The following is a 17,502-nucleotide window of genomic DNA, read 5'->3' on the forward strand; positions in this document are numbered from 1 at the left end:
TCACCCACAAACAAACAGTGAGAATGCCCTACCTAAATATGACTCTTAATTAGAGGCAAACGCAAACCACCTGCCTCTAATCAAGAGCCATACCAGGCAAACCAAAACCAACATAGAAACAGATAACATAGAATGCCCACCCAACCTCACGTCCTGACCAACTAACACACAAAACTAACATAAATAGGTCAGGAACGTGACAGTACCCCCCCCACAAGGTGCGAACTCCGGACGCACCAGCACAAAGTCTAGGGGAGGGTCTGGGTGGGCATCTAACCACGGTGGTGGCTCAGGCTCCGGGCGCGGTTCCCACCCCACCATAATCCATCCTAGCCTCCTCCCTCCAAGAATGTCCACCCTCTTTCTTCCCCCACAAAATCCTCTTAATAACATATCTAATAATGACAACACCGGGACAGAGAGATAAACCAAGACAGAGGGATAGATAAGAATATAGAGGTAGATAAAGATAGAGAGGGAGATCAGGATAGAGGGGCAACTCCGGACTGAAAGGCAGCTCCGGACAGAGAGACAGCTCTGGACTGATGGGCAGTTCTGGGTATCTAGCCTTTTTAGGCTGAAGGGCAGCTCATGGCTGACTGACGACTCTCGACGCTCATGGCTGGCTGACGGCTCTCGACGCTCATGGCAGGCTGACGGCTCTCGACGCTCATGGCAGGCTGACGGCTCTCGACGCTCATGGCAGGCTGACGGCTCTCGACGCTCATGGCAGGCTGACGGCTCTCGGCGCTCACGGCAGGCTGACGGCTCTCGACGCTCATGGCGCTCTGACGGCTCTGGCTGCTCATGGCTCTCTGACGGCTCTGGCTGCTCATGGCTCTCTGACGGCTCTGGCTGCTCATGGCTCTCTGACGGCTCTGGCAGATCCTGTCTGGTTGGCGGCTCTGGCAGATCCTGTCTGGTTGGCGGCTCTGGCAGATCCTGTCTGGTTGGCGGCTCTGGCAGATCCTGTCTGGTTGGCGGCTCTGGCAGATCCTGTCTGGTTGGCGGCTCTGGCAGATCCTGTCTGGTTGGCGGCTCTGGCAGATCCTGTCTGGTTGGCGGCTCTGGCAGATCCTGTCTGGTTGGCGGCTCTGGCAGATCCTGTCTGGTTGGCGGCTCTGGCAGATCCTGTCTGGCTGACGGCTCTAGCGGCTCCTGTCTGGCTGACGGCTCTAGCGGCTCCTGTCTGGCGGATGGCTCTGTAGGCTCATGGCAGACGGGCGGCTTTGCAGGCTCATGGCAGACGGGCGGCTTTGCAGGCTCATGGCAGACGGATGGCTCAGACGGCGCTGGGGAGACGGATGGCTCAGATGGCGCTGGGGAGACGGATGGCTCAGATGGCGCTGGGGAGACGGATGGCTCAGATGGCGCTGGGGAGACGGATGGCTCAGATGGCGCTGGGGAGACGGATGGCTCTGGCCGGATACGGTGCACTGTAGACCTGGTGCGTGGTGCCGGAACTGGAGGCACCGTGCTAATGACAAGCACCTTCCTACTAGTGCGGGGAGCAGGGACAGGGCACACTGTACTCTCAAAGCCTACTCTATCCCTGATGCGAGGTACCGGCACTGGTGACGCCGGGCTGAGGACAAGCACATCAGGATTAGTAGGGGGAGAAGATACAGTTTGTACAGGGCTCTGGAGACGCACTGGTAGCTTAGTGCGTGGGGCCGGAACTGGAGGCACCGTGCTAATGACAAGCACCTTCCTACTAGTGCGGGGAGCAGGGACAGGGCACACTGTATTCTCAAAGCCTACTCTATCCCTGATGCGTGGTACCGGCACTGGTGACGCCGGGCTGAGGACAAGCACATCAGGATTAGTAGGGGGAGAAGATACAGTTTGTACAGGGCTCTGGAGACGCACTGGTAGCTTAGTGCGTGGTGCCGGAACTGGAGGCACCGGGCTAGATACACGCACTACAGGGAGAGTGCGTGGAGGAGGAACAGGGCTCAGGATACGCACTGGTAGCCTAGTGCGTAGTGTATACACTGTAGGTACTAGGCTGGGGCGGGGAGGTGGTGCCGGAAATACCGGACCGTGGAGGCGTACTGGCACTCTTGAGCATTGAGCTTGCCCAACCTTACCTGGTTGAATACTCCCGGTTGCCCGACCAGTACGGGGAGGTGGAATAACCCGCACCGGCCTATGTAGGCGAACCGGGGAAACCATGCGTAAGGCAGGTGCCATGTATACCGGCCCGAGGAGACGCACTGGAGACCAGACGCGTTGAGCCGGCCTCATGACACCTGGCTCAATACTCAATCTAGCCCTACCAGTGCGGGGAGGTGGAATAACCCGCACTGGGCTATGCACTCGTACAGGAGACACCGTGCGCTCTACTGCGTAACACGGCGCCTGCCCGTACTCCCGCTCTCCACGGTAAGCCTGGGAAGTGGGCGCAGGTCTCCTACCTGCCCTTGGCCCACTACCTCCTAGCCCCCCCCCAAGAAATTTTTGGGAATTACTTACGGGCTTTTCGGGCTTCCGTGCCAGACGCGTTCCCTCATAGCTCCGGTTCCTCTCTCCGGTAGCCTCCGCTCTCCTCAGTGCCTCCAGCTGTTCCCATGGGAGGCGATCTCTACCAGCTAGGATCTCCTCCCATGTGTAGACACCTTTTCCATCCAATAAATCCTCCCATGTCCATTGCTCCTTCTTCTGTCCCTTACTCCGTTTATTTTTCCCTGGCCGCTTGGTCTTAGCGTGGTGGGTGATTCTGTAACGGCTTGTGCTCTCCTCATCCTCGGAAGAGGTGAGGAGAGAAGGATCCTCAGACCAAAACGCAGCTTCAGGGAAATAAGCCATCTTTTATTTAACAACGATGATGGCAACACGAAAACAAATACACTTACGAAATAACAAAACAAGAAAACGACGTCGAACGAAACCTGAACATAGACTTACATAACTAAACATAAACTCACGTACAGGAAACAGACGACATCGAAACGAAACGAAACAAACAAACGCTACAGTCCAGTGTGGTACGAACAAACATACTGACACGGAAGACAATCACCCACAAACAAACAGTGAGAATGCCCTACCTAAATATGACTCTTAATTAGAGGCAAACGCAAACCACCTGCCTCTAATCAAGAGCCATACCAGGCAAACCAAAACCAACATAGAAACAGATAACATAGAATGCCCACCCAACCTCACGTCCTGACCAACTAACACACAAAACTAACATAAATAGGTCAGGAACGTGACACAACCATGACAGACAAAATGAGAAAAAAAATCCAGAAAATCACATTGTAGGATTTTTAATACATTTATTTGCAAATTATGGTGGAAAATAAGTATTTGGTCAATAACAAAAGTTTATCTCAATACTTTGTCATATACCCTTTGTTGGCAATGACAGAGGTCAAACGTTTTCTGTAAGTCTTCACAAGGTTTTCACACACTGTTGCTGGTATTTTGGCCCATTCCTCCATGCAGATCTCCTCTAGAGCAGTGATGTTTTGGGGCTGTTGCTGGGCAACACGGGCTTTCAACTCCCTCCAAAGATTTTCTATGGGGTTGAGATCTGGAGACTGGCTAGGCCACTCCAGGACCTTGAAATGCTTCTTACGAAGCCACTCCTTCGTTGCCCGGGCGGTGTGTTTGGGATCATTGTCAATGAGGATGGAGCTCTCCCACCTACTTTGGATGAGGCGTTCATTACAGTTATACATAAGAATGGTAAAGATCCGGAAGAGGTAGAGTCATACAGACCAATATCCCTCCTTAATACAGACCAAAAGATTTTAGCAAAAACTCTGGCTAACAGGCTAAGCACTTTAATTGGCAAATTGGTCCATTCGGACCAGAACTGCTTTATCCCTAACAGAAACTCATTCTTCAATCTTAGGCGCCTCTTCAACATTATGTATTCACAGAGTTTACCGAAGGTGGACCTTGCCGTTATATCTCTTGACGCCGAAAAGGCCTTTGAACAAATGTTGAATGGTCCTATCTACTCAAGGTCCTACAGAAATGTAATATTGGAGATGGGTTCTTAAATTGGATCCAGCTTTTACATAGGAACCGAGAATACTCACTAACCAATCATTGTTGCCCCGATTGAACCTTTACAGAGGGATAAGGTAGGGTAACGCGCTATCGCCTATGCTCTTCGCCCTAATTATTGAACCTCTCGCTCAGGCGATTAGATCTCATGCAGCAATACACAGCTATATTACTAAAGATTCTCTAAATAAGATTTCCCTATACGGAGATTACATTCTCCTCTATGTAACAGAACCCCAAGCTAGTATCCCAGCTATTCTTGATGTGATTAATTTGTTTGGTACCTTCTCGGGATACAGAATAAATTGGAACAAGAGTGAATTAATGCCCATACAGTTGCAACACACCTCCTGGCTAGAACATCTTCCAGTTAAGTTATCTTTAGAAAACTTTACCTACCTAGGAATTGTAGTTGCCAAACAATACTCCTCACTATTTAAAGAGAATTTCCCCTCTCTGATGCAAAAACTCAAGGCAAACATACAATTTTGGAGAACTCTCCCAATTTCTCTGCTCAGAAGAATTAATGCCATTAAAATGGTCTTCCTCCCACAACTGCTCTACCTATACCAGAACATCCCAGTATTCATACCTAAATGCTTTCATAAACAACTGGACTCAGTTATCAATCCTTTCATCTGGGATTATAAAACACACAGGATAGGTAAAAAACACCTCTGCAAATCCAAGATGGAAGGTGGATTGTCTCTCCCAAATGTAATATTTTACTACTGGGCCGCTAACCTCCGCGCTGTGACGCACTTCCGTCACCCAGCTGGCTTAGTATGGAGCGGGAGGAGTGTCACCCCTTCTCTATTGGCGCTGTGATTTTGTCGCCTGTCAATCTGGAGAGGTCACTTTATCGTAACAATCCAATTATACATAGCACAGTCCGAATCTGGAAGCAAATTAAAGTCCACTTTGATCTTAGACCAATATCATTCATGCTCCCTGTTGCCAGGAATCCCTCCTTTGCCCCCTCTAACCTTGATAACACCGTTGAGCGATGGGGAGAGTTGGGGATAAGTACCATGGGGGATCTATATATAGAAGGGACCTTTGCTTCCTTTAGGTTGCTGAGGGAAACTTATAATCTTTCCAGAAGTAACTTTTTCAGATACCTACAAATCAGAGACTATGTTAGAAAACACCTCCCGACATTTGGGAATGCTAAACCTTCCATGTTTGACGGATGCATAGAAATATGCCCCACCTCAGACAAACTGATATCTCGTTTATATGACGCTTTTCAATCTGTTAGCACACCTTCTACAGATGCCATTAAGGCAAAATGCGAGGAAGAACTAGGGACTGACATTACTGTGGCAGACTGGGAAGATAGCTTGGAGTATATCCACACCTGCTCCATTAACTCCAGACATCATCTCATACAATTCAAGGTATTACACACATTCCAAAACTAAACTGCATAGGATATTTCCTGATACATCCCCTACGTGTGATAAATGTCAGGCTGCACAGGGTACACTACTCCACTGCTTTGCCCTATGCTCTAGCTTGTATGGTTACTGGTGTGGAATTTTTAGGATCCTCTCTGAAGTTCTGGAGACTTCAATTGACCCAGACCCGCTTCTGATAATCCTGGGAGTGTCTGATTCCCTAAACGGATTAACCAACCCTCAAAAACAACTAATCTCTTACAGTCTCATTTCGGGCAACAAAATAAATATCTTGTTGTTTTGGAAAAGGAGGGAAGCGCCCTCTACCAAATTATGGCTCAGCCGAATTGGCAAACACTGTACACTTAGAAAGAATTAGATATATTCTGAACAATAAATTATCAACATTTGATCAAATCTGGCAGCCTTTCCTCTCTTACTTGGACCAGTCAACGCTGTGAATTTGTACATATTAACGCACTCTCAGTTGTAATATTTGAGTCTACCTTTGGGCAGCATGTGCTTGCCCCGCCACCCGAGCAGTCGGGAGGGGAATAGGGGGGAATAAGGGGGGGGCGGGGGGGATAAAGGGGGGGAATAAGGGGGCGGGGTGACATCTACCCTCTGTCTTTCTACCTGTCCTTGTTCTGTATGTCTTGTTTTGTAATATTTGTTGGGTCTTGTTGTTTCTGTCTGCTCTTTTATGTTTAGATAAGAATTGCATACTTGTCTTTTATACCTATACACCATTCTTGTGTGTGTTCAATAAATAATACTTGAACGAGAAACTCAGGAGGGAGGAAGAGGAAAGGAAAGTATTATGCTCCTCCACGGCCTCCCGTTCTCCTCTCAGCATTCCACTGTACTCAGCAGCGGTGTGTGTGTGTGTGTGTGTGTGTGTGTGTGTGTGTGTGTGTGTGTGTGTGTGTGTGTGTGTGTGTGTGTGTGTGTGTGTGTGTGTGTGTGTGTGTGTGTGTGTGTGTGTGTGTGTGTGTGTGTGTGTGTGTGTGTGTGTGTGTGTAGGGTTCCTGTTTGTTCAGAAGAATGCAGTCATCTTTTGTAAAAGGGTGGAACTGTGCGGCTGCCAGCTCCAGCTGGGCAGGCCTTTCTCATTTCAGAGCTGGCCGCTGAATGACCCTCCCCCCTTGCTGCTGGGGCAGCATATGCATGGAGGCCCACACATACACGCACATGTTCATATGCACATACAGACAGACAAATAGACACATACACACACAATATGTTTTATGGATGAGGGGCCTACACAGGTGAGCAGGGGTGAGGCTAACATTGAGTGGAAGGACAACATGGCACAGTCATTCCTCCCTAACCCTTGTCTTTGTTGGGTGTAAACTTCTGCAATATCCTAATGTGTGAAAGGGAAAACCCCAATGATGTCGGCATGCATCCCCGGGGTCAAACTATAAACAAACTAGAGCCTCTCTTTGGTCTAGATTCAATCCGGACCACGAAAGATCGGTGTTATTGCAAGATTTAGATTTAAAGATAATTCCCGGTTGAGCAGACCTCCGCAGTGTTTACCCTGAATGTGGTTTCCGCGAACATGCATAGCGGACTGCATAGCGAACATGCATAGCGGACTGCATAGCGAACATGCATAGCGGACTGCATAGCGGACTGCATAGCGGACTGCATAGCGGACTGCATAGCGAACATGCATAGCGGACTGCATAGCGGACTGCATAGCGGACTGCATAGCGGACTGCATAGCGAACATGCATAGCGGACTGCATAGCGGACTGCATAGTGAACATGCATAGCGGACACGATGCGATTGGATTGAATTTGGCCCCTAATTTCTCTCTCTCCAGCTCTCTGTCTCTTTTTACTATCATGTTATCTCATTCTATACCGTTGCTATTGAGAAAGTACAGTATGGCTGTAACTTAACAGGATTTGATCAGTTACTGTGACTAACCTCTAGATTTATGCCTTACTCTGGATTCCTTTAATTATTGTAACACAAACTACTGTAACTGAGGATTTTTTTTATTAAAGAGGAGGGGGAAAAAGTACGGAAAAAGTGAAAACCGTAACACGAAGGTCATCCGTACTGACCTATGGGCCCTGGCCAAAAGTACACAGCAAAATAAATGGTGTACATTTAACTCTGAAAGTGTAATATGTACACTATTTTCAGTGAACATATGAGTCCCAGTGTACTGATGTTAAAATAACACTTTTAAAGTGTTCAAGATTTAACTCTGTTGCAGTGTTCCCCTTTTAACTCTTGAGGAACTTGATTGTGGTGTTCATATAGCTCTAATGTAGAGTAATACACTAATCCTACAGTGTAAAACACTTTGTTTAGAGTACACTGGACTCACTCTGCTTAGTGCTGACGCTGTTACACTTTCTCAGTGTAAGAAATGAACACCTGTAGTAGAACAGTAAATCATTTTTGGGTGTTGTTTTAACACTGTATGGTATAAAGCCTAATTTGCTTATTTCCCAGGGTGCCTTTACTTTTTGAGTAAATTGTACAGTTAACACCCATGAATGTATTGGTTCGTGACAGAGACAAGTGAGTTCCTAAGTGAATGCTATCAATGGTAATTCAACTCTATGACAATACATTACATATATCATAATGCTTTACATATTGGCCTAGTTGCTGGCCTAGTTTTACCCTAACACGGTGGTGTTAGGAAACCCCTGGTTTACAGGCCACATCAGGCCTTCAAGTCACATTCTGCTGGCTTGCAAAGTGATGTGTAATTCCTGCATTCAGAATGACCATCAGGATTAGGAAACTTGATTTAAAAAAAACACTACCTAAACCCTTTCAACCGAGAAAAAGAACATTATAAAAACATTATTAAAACATACATTACTGATTGGATGAGTTTAAAAAAAAAAGTCAGTTATTTATCTTTGTGTAGCATAAGTGTACATGCAAAAACACAGATCAAAAACAATCCGAAAAAAAATCTACCTGCAGTAGAGCATGCTGGGAAATATGATAATGATGGGTGTCGTTTTAATGGGACTGTTACTCTCCACAGTGTAAAACAATAACTCTGGTTATTAAAACCAACACTGGGGGTTATTTTACACCACAGCATTAATTTCACTCTTACAGAGTAATTTCACTAGAAATTTTACACTGAAAAATCAACCCTGGCCAATTTGCTGTGTATTTCACATAAGGACATACAGTACGTACAGAATATACGGAATAGGGTGCCATTTGGGACACAGCCCAGATCTCCAATCTACTTCTTACTTCCGAGCCACACCCCTCTGCTGCTTGCAACCCAATAGGGACAATTTACTGCAGGATCCAAATCTACGTTTACTCTGTGGTCATCACTAGATAACGGTGTGTGTGTGTGTGTGTGTGTGTGTGTGTGTGTGGGGGGGGGGGGGGGGGTCACATTCCGTTGCATTATCGTAATGATAACTGCTGTTGAAACATTCCGTATAACCTCCAGTGTACTTGTGCCAAGCCAGCGTTCAGTAATTACCAGGGTGGAGGCACCACTTTGCTCCTGTTACCGGAAATCTTGGAATATTTCGCCCGCTTAAGCGTCTTTTCAGGACAAAACAACAACAACAACAACATCAGCAAACAGGAAACCAGGAAACAACATGAGCCCCGAGGCTTAGTTGAGTGAATGTTATTACTCTCTTACACACACACACACACACACACACACACACACACACACACACACACACACACACACACACACACACACGCACACACACACACACACACACACACACACACACACACACACACTTGTGCACAACATGCACGCACATTTCAGCAAAGCCATCACTTAAGGTAAGAGTCATAGACCACCGAATTGCACTAATATATGATTTGAACGTTTGAAAGTTGAAGATCACCTGGCAGTTTATAGCTCTGCAAAAGTTAAACAATTAGTGATATAGATGAAAGCATTTTCTCAAAACAAGCAACATAAGTAGTGCACATGCATTTGTCGTTGCAATGTAAAAGCACAGAACATGTCAGACAGTCAGACAGTCCCCATGTTTTGACTCACCCCCTCTATGAATCATGGTTAGCACCTCTGTCAGTCTGCGGGGGCGTGTTGGCCAAGCGGCCCTCTGATTCGCCGGAATCCTGTAAAATCTCAACTGGCTTTGACCTCTGGTGTTGCTAGGCAATGCTGAGGGGAGAACAGGGCCCTCTTTGAAAAACAGGTTGGTGTGTGTTCTCACTGGCTGACCAGAGCAGACCCCGCTCTGCCCCTCAGGCAGGACATTAACTACACATGAGGGAGCCTCTGGACAGACTCAAACTGGATTTTACAAACACAAACAGACCGGCCGACAACGGGACGTCTCAGTCCAAAATATGTTATATTTGCACACGGAGGGCTGATTAAACCTAGTCCTGGAAAAATAAGCATATTTCACGTTCCTTAAAAAGATGGTTACTGGATGTTCCTAATTTAAAGTGCTTTTAAGTCCAGGACCATAGGCTCAACCTTTGTCCAGGAAACTGGCCCAGAGTCCAGAGCAAAAAAGTGTTCGACAGATGACAAAATAATTGTGGCCCTCAAGGCAACTGAGGTCATGTGTCGTATCACATTATATTCCTTCAACCCATTGATAAAATAGTCACTTTGAGTCAATGTGAGTCATTGATCGGAGGGACAATGGTGTCATGCAGCTCATTGTGTCCACCACTCATTGTGTCCACCACTCATTGTGTCCACCACTCATTGTGTCCACAATAACAAAAAGAGAGGCGGATAGGTAAAAGGAAGGGAGGGACAGGAACTCTCTCTCCCTCTCCCTCTCCCTCTCCCTCTCTCTCTCTCTCTCTCTCTCTCTCTCTCTCTCTCTCTCTCTCTCTCTCTGTGTGTGTTTTGGAGGGTCTGACTGTGTGGTCTGCTGAAGGAGGGGAATTCCATACTCCAGATCAACTATACCCCCACCCCCTCCAAAGTGCAACCTAGCGCAGCATAGACACCCGGACATACTAACTCGAGTTGGGATGGGGGGGTTGTAGTGGGGGGGGGGGTTAAAAGTAAATCACATCCACCAATGTGTGGAGACGTGACAATGGGGCTTGTTTTGTAAAGTCATGGTCAAAACAATTGTTATTTATGAAAAAGGAAATGACATCAGAGTGTTGACTGTAAAGAGACGACATGGGACACTTTTATCCTATGACTTTGTTTAGAGTGGTGTACCACAAGGGTCGGGACCCTTCTTGTTTTGGAGAGTTTTTAAACCTACCCGAACACTACATAGACACGTCAACAATATAGGTCTCAAACAAGCGCCATTGGATGCTCTTAAGTTGCTGGTCTCCACAACTCCACAGCACAGGAATAGCAGAATACAACATGCACCAACCTTAACAATATGTTGCCGTTTCTTGGCTTCAAATTGAGATATTGTGTTATTATTTACATCCTCTTGTGTAAACAACCAATATTTCTGACTGTAGTTGAATGAAAACGATGTTGAATATAATAAACGACATTCATCAATCTAACTCCATTATTATGTGAATAAATACTATAGGTCCATAGGTGTATTCATTGGGTCTAGTTTGAGTCGCAAGCCTTGCATCACCAGTCGGAATACTAGAAGTGACACGTGTCCAAGACTAAGAGCTCATATCTTGCGATCTATGCCTTAGCATTCAACTATTGAGTTAACCTTATAGCTCAGAGATGCACAGTTAGAGGACAAGCATCTATGCTATGTGTATTGGGAATTATATTTACCAGTAGACCTGCTAAATTCTGAACGTATAGTCAAAGCATTACTCTGTAAAACAAGGAAGTCATTCACTCACTAATAGGACTTAGTGGTCATTAAATCATTTACACTCAAACTATGACAGTGTACATGAAATACATGACACGTTACAGAATAACACAGAGTAAATGATTCTCACTAAATAAGACTTAAAGTAGTTACATGTGTCTTCAGTTGATAATCTCTGAGAGAAAAAAATGATGTGTCTCAGGAGCTTGCTAACAAGTCCTCAAAGTATGAGCGAATTCACTGCCCTTTTAACCAAATTCAAGCGGGAACTCCCCCTAACCTGAATGAACATTTCTTTGCACTTTGCCGACCCAGTTAGCAATGAGCAATCGGGAGGCCGGGCATCCCTCCAGAGTGGTCGCATGCCGCGCGACAGCTTTTTCGCCAATCGCCTCATTCATGGGGCGCCCGCGATATGCCACTTTGTCAAGCGGCAGCCGTGCTCCTGCTGTTCAAGTGCTGTTTTCCTCACACAGCCCACCCTTCCTCCACCTGTCCTTCTTCCGACTGGCGACACTACAGCTGACAGTCGGAGGCAAGGTGTTTTGTCAGCGTCAAGACAGCGGCGTGCCTACTACCCTTTCACCACTTATTCATTTATCGACTTTTATCATTTAAGATACGTTGGATGCCATGTCCATTTGAAAAAAACGATTTGTGATTTCCAATAGGTATTTAACAAGTACTGTAAATGATTATGTGTGTGCAAAATATATCAGATAACGAGGGCTAGTCCTGGTTCCCTGGATCAACAAATCGATCCAGTAAAATCAACAATAACAACAGAAAATGATTGACAGGCTTCTCACACAGTAATTCATGTGACATCGTAAAGGAATCAAAGAAGGGGCATTGTAAAACGTACAATGTCACTTATTTGATTCCTTTCCTATGTGACGTACTAACAGTAAAACAATAAAAACGTGTACAAAAGAAGCATGCAGATAAAAAAGAAGAAGATATAAATAAGAATAAGATAAAACAAAAATAGCCGTAAGATAAAACCAAAATAACCTATATTCATATAGTATGGAAATATTCTGCCCTTAGAGTGGAATGACTACAGTGCAGTAGCAGCATAGAATTATAATGATAGTATATCTACAAAGTGCAGTTGCCATAACTACTTCATCGGTCCGGTAGACTAAAGTGATTTATGTGTACAGAATATGACTACATGGTAAGTGTGTGGTAAGGTGCAGGAGTCCGCCCAGGGTTCAGCTGTTGGATCGGTCTTGTGGCTTGCGAGTAGAGGCTGGCTTTGAGATAAGTGGTCCGAGACTTGATGCTGACTCTCACTGCAGCGGATCCCTCTCCCCTGTGCACCGCCTTCTCCCGCCTTCACAATCGGATGCCTCTCCCCTGTGCACCGCCTTCTCCCGCCTTCACAATCGGATGCCTCTCCCCTATGCACCGCCTTCTCCCGCCTTCACAATCGGATGCCTCTCCCCTATGCACCGCCTTCTCCCGCCTTCACAATCGGATGCCTCTCCCCTGTGCACCGCCTTCTCCCGCCTTCACAATCGGATCCCTCTCCCCTGTGCACCGCCTTCTCCCGCCTTCACAATCGGAGGCCTCTTTCAGCTTAAAGTTGACCTGAATCTGGACCCTTTTATCCATGGCATTCTGGGTTGCAGGTCCTTCCAAATGGCTTCTACACACAAAGAAATAACCATGGAGTGAGACTTGAATAGCACAAGGTCTTACACATGAGTTGAAGAAGGTACTTAAAAGTAGAGAAAGCAAATGTAACACATGTATTAATATCCAAACTTACTGTGGCAAATGGTCTTCAGAAACAAGTCCCTGAAACAGGCCTCATGCTCTGCCACGGGTCCAGGCTGTGGCGATGGCGGTTTGACAGAATGCAATGTAGCATCCGCCACACTGTCAACTTCAGGTCCATAGCAATACATACAGAAACCTAAGAAACACTAGGTTAACAGATTTCCCACCCCCTATATTTTAAATACATGTATTGTGACAGTCTAAAAGACAAATTGCTGATATATAATTTTGTGACAGTTATGTTCTTACAGTTAAAACAAACAAAAGGCAGGAACAACACACCCAGATTCTTATCTTATCAACTCAATTTGAATGTTATGACCAGACAACAGGAATGGGCCTGATAACCAGTCAAAATACACCAATCATAAAACATGCAAATCAATAAAACACTGGCCTTCATCATGGTTTACATTTGTTCACTCTCTATATTTCAACTTGACAACTGACACCACACCTTAAACACTTTAAACACGCGGTCTCACCAGTTCTCTGGACGTAAGCAAGGGCAGTCGAGTTCACCCAAACCGGACTCCTATTTTAGACTCTAAATGGGCCCCGGCGACCTCACCACTCGACCATATACCAGATGCTTTGTGCCGTTCCCCCTGGCAGCTCTGCATTATCAATCACAACCAACTCTCCCGTGACATGTCTATGTGAATAACAACCATGCATTGAAATAACGCCTCTCAGGTGTGTCTGCTCCAGAGTCCAGAGTCTCGCTCTCTTTCAGGATGTGTCACCATGTTAACTGCTGGGTGAATATTTACAGATAGTTCAGCTACGGAGTTGTCAGGCTGCGTTTTTCAAACAAAACCTTTTGGTCGTAATTCAAACGTGAGAGACGAAGTGTGTCATTTTCACTGCCTTTTCTGGTTGCAAACAACCACACAAATCAATCGCCACAGTCGAGTAAGTTACGTCATCAATTTAGCAAATAGTGCAAAGAAAAGTGGATGAATTGGAATCAAACTCAGACAGCAGTCCAATTCATTAGTCAGGCAATTCCTGGCAAGAAAAAGAGAATTATGGAGCATGGCTAAATGTGGACAGACAACTGTTGGACTGTGTTTGTGCCAAAACAACGCCCCACGAATCAGTGATGTGGTCTCCCAGCCAGGTAGTATCTGTGTCTGTCCCCCGGCAGATCAAATAACCTCCGCAATGCTGAGTGGGGAGGACTGAATAGAAAATGCCGACCTTGAGGGCCTCAATGTGAAAGATATAACTAACTCCAGTTGGCCCCCTATCAGTACATACTAGATAGTCCTATATTTGTTTATTTAGATTTTGAATCCAAGCACCCATCCCTGCAAAAGGCCTTTTGCCTTTTGGTAGGCCGTCATTGTAAATAAGAATTTGTTCTTAACTGACTTGCCTAGTTCAATAAAGGGTCAATCAAATAAAAGTATAAAAACAGACAGAGGAAGTTTAATTGAAGACCCTTGAGGTCTTGTGAATGGTTGCGCTCCTCAATAAATCCTGTAGATACCAATCAATTTGGAGTATGATGAAAAATGACAGGGTTCTTCTGTGGGCTGAGCCATCCTGTGTTAATGTGGTGCCATATCTACTTAAAAATGGAAGAATAGCAAATGTGAGTACTTTACATTAAGATGCCCTTTGTAAAGGGGACCTTATTGTAAAGTGCTACCATATAACTTTATCACAACTTTTGTAGAAGGCCGGATATAAGAACCCCTGACAAAGCTGCCCTGTTGTTCAGTTACAGATCCTAAAGATTAGAGAAGCACGACCTCAATGCACCAGTGCTTCTAGCAATAACAGAACAACATGGGTGGCTGTGAAAACAACGTTTCCCATTTGTAAATGGTGCACTAATCAAATCATATGAGCAACAAAATGTTCAAGGGGCCACTGTGAATTTGTGGACATTTTGGGAAACATGCCATGGCAAATGATCAAAATACCGAAGCATTTTTCATCAACTGTAAGCAAATGACATGAGAAAACAAAATGGTTCCATATGCCGCTGGGCATGAGTCAATCAACATGTCGTACAATCTGCGTACAGAAGCAGATAAATAGTGAAGGCTCCGTGACTGTTGCACGATAAGGCTTTACTTACAATGTGCTAGCTATGGCCCGTGTGATTCTCTCCAGTAGGCCTTTGCACAAAAACAGCCACGAAAGAGAAAGTATACTTTACGCCTCTTTGGCTACTTCCTAATAGGTTACACGGAACTCTGTACTTGTCCGTTGTCCTATAAGACTGAACGTGAAACAATGGGTGCATTTCAATAGTCAATGGACTAGGCCTACCTCTCCTCGTCTCTCGTTTACCCGGACAGACGTGAAAGAACTGGAGAGGTGAAAAGAAATTCACAGTACAGACATCCACGATATTGCTTTGACCTGTTCTGGGTTTTCAGATCGATAGAGATGAAGGCGGGGAGATGAGGTGAGACGGCCTCTTCAGGCCATTTAGATGCAAAACATGTGAGACCTATAGGCTGTTTACCTGTCACTGGTGATGAATAAAATAGGAAGAAGAACCTCAGGTCTCACTCGCCTTTATGGCAAATATACTTTAAGTGTCAGTGGAGGCTGCTGAGGGGAGAACGGTTCATAATAATGTCCGGACCGGAGCGAATGGAATGGCATCAAACACCTGGAAACCATGTGTTTGATGTATTTGATACCATTCCACTGATTCCGCTCCGGTCATTACCACGAGTACGTTCTCCCCAATGAAGGTGCCACCGACTTCCTGTGGTAAGTGTACAGCACGTCTGTGTGACGGCAAGCTGATAGCTTTGGGAAGCTCAAATCAAATGTGAGAAGTGTGCCTCTCGTGCTCAATGGGAGTGTAGTCAAGTTACACATAGCTGATTCAGAGGGGTTGGGTTAAATGCGGAAGACACGTTTCAGTTGAATGCATTCAGTTGTACAACTGACTAGGTATCCCCCTTTTCCCTTCCCATAGTTGTCCCGAACAATGTGGACATCAATTCCCAAGGCCTCCCAGGCACAAAGAAGCTCTGAGCGAAACCCAAATCTTCCCCGGCAACACAATGGGTCCCGAACACACATTTATAGACCTTACCACGCCCTTTGATATACAAGCCTCTTTTTCCCACACTTAATAATTAACCAATGATAGGATAGACGGATTGGGCGGAAACCTGGGTGTTGTCGTGTGAACACTAACTTTTCCTACCTTCCTGCCGGGACGGCAAGCAAGGTCACCTGATCCCTCCACCGGACAGCGATGACAGCGATGACATATTCCACATCCCCTCGCTTCAGCTGGGCAGCCAGTCGTGTGAGGAGAGGTTATTACAGTTGGCTCTTCTTTTTCTCCTATGGGTCTGACATAATCAGTCCACGCCGGTGGCGCGTAACGTGGCGCATGAATAAGACATCATCTCTGTGGTCTCCTTTTTCCCACTCTAAATGTTTAATAAGCGACGAGACAGAAGAGATGATCTGTGACACATTTAGAGCAGTTGTTAGTGAGAGTCTGTTGGCTCGGCTGTTTTGGACGAGAGACGATTGCCTTTCAGAGTGATCATACGATTTGAGCGTACTTTGTTGTTCAGAGAAAGGGGTGGAGGTGTGTGCGTGTATGTTGTGCGTAAGTGTGTGCATGCGTGTCTGTGTGTGTGGCCTACCAATGGGATAGGAAGCATCTTCTACATGTCAGTAATGTCTGAAATTCTCTTGGGGATTAGAGTAGCTGTAGCTCCATTTCAAAAAACCTTCATTCTTCTCTTTAGTTGAAGTAAGACAAAGACGAACCAAAACAATGAGTATCAGACTCAAACACAACAAGTGTCTATTTTTAGATTCCATTGAACCAACTATGCCACGTAGGAGAGTGCCCATTATTGTTTCAAACGCTTTGTTTAGTATGCAGCAATGCTACAGTAGCTTGGGAGAGAGAGAGCTGAGGTGGTGGTCGGAGGGTTTCAAGTGGTGAGACTTACAGTTGAAGTAGGAAGTTTACATACACCAAATACATTTAAACTCAGTTTTTCACAATTCCTGACATTTAATCCCAGTAAAAATTCCCTGTCTTAGGTCAGTTAGGATCACCACTTTATTTTAAGAATGTAAAATGTCAGAATAATATTTATTTCAGCTTGTATTTCTTTCATCACATTCCCAGTGGGTCAGAAGTTTACATACACTCAATTAGTATTTGTTAGCGTTGCCTTTAAATTGTTTAACTTGGGTCAAATGTTTCGGGTAGCCTTCCACAAGCTTCCCACAATAAATTGGGTGAAGTTTGGCTCATTCCTCCTGACAGAGCTGGTGTAACTGAGTCAAGTTTGTAGTCCTCCTTGCTCAGACACGCTTTTTCAGTTCTGCCCACACATTTTCTATGGGATTGAGGTCAGGGCTTTGTGATGGCCACTCCAATACCTTGACTTTGTTGTCCTTAAGCCATTTGGCCACAACTTTGGAAGTTTGCTTGGGGTCACTGTCCATTTGGAAGACCCATTTGCAACTAAGCTTTAACTTCCTGACTGATGTCTTGAGATGT

The 17,502-nt window shown here is 45.6% G+C and overlaps 1 long non-coding RNA gene across 1 annotated transcript; it reads right to left on the bottom strand.

The window, feature by feature from the left end:
* Positions 1 to 7,417: 7,417 nt before the first annotated feature.
* LOC129839371 (uncharacterized) lies at positions 7,418 to 16,167 on the bottom strand. Its single transcript, XR_008757010.1, has 3 exons — positions 13,475 to 16,167; positions 12,979 to 13,125; positions 7,418 to 12,855 (listed from the first exon to the last, which is right to left on the bottom strand). It is a non-coding gene; the product is annotated as an uncharacterized LOC129839371 (long non-coding RNA).
* Positions 16,168 to 17,502: the final 1,335 nt, after the last annotated feature.

Source organism: Salvelinus fontinalis, chromosome 40 (genome assembly GCF_029448725.1).
Source record: "Salvelinus fontinalis isolate EN_2023a chromosome 40, ASM2944872v1, whole genome shotgun sequence".
Taxonomy (NCBI): domain Eukaryota; kingdom Metazoa; phylum Chordata; class Actinopteri; order Salmoniformes; family Salmonidae; genus Salvelinus; species Salvelinus fontinalis.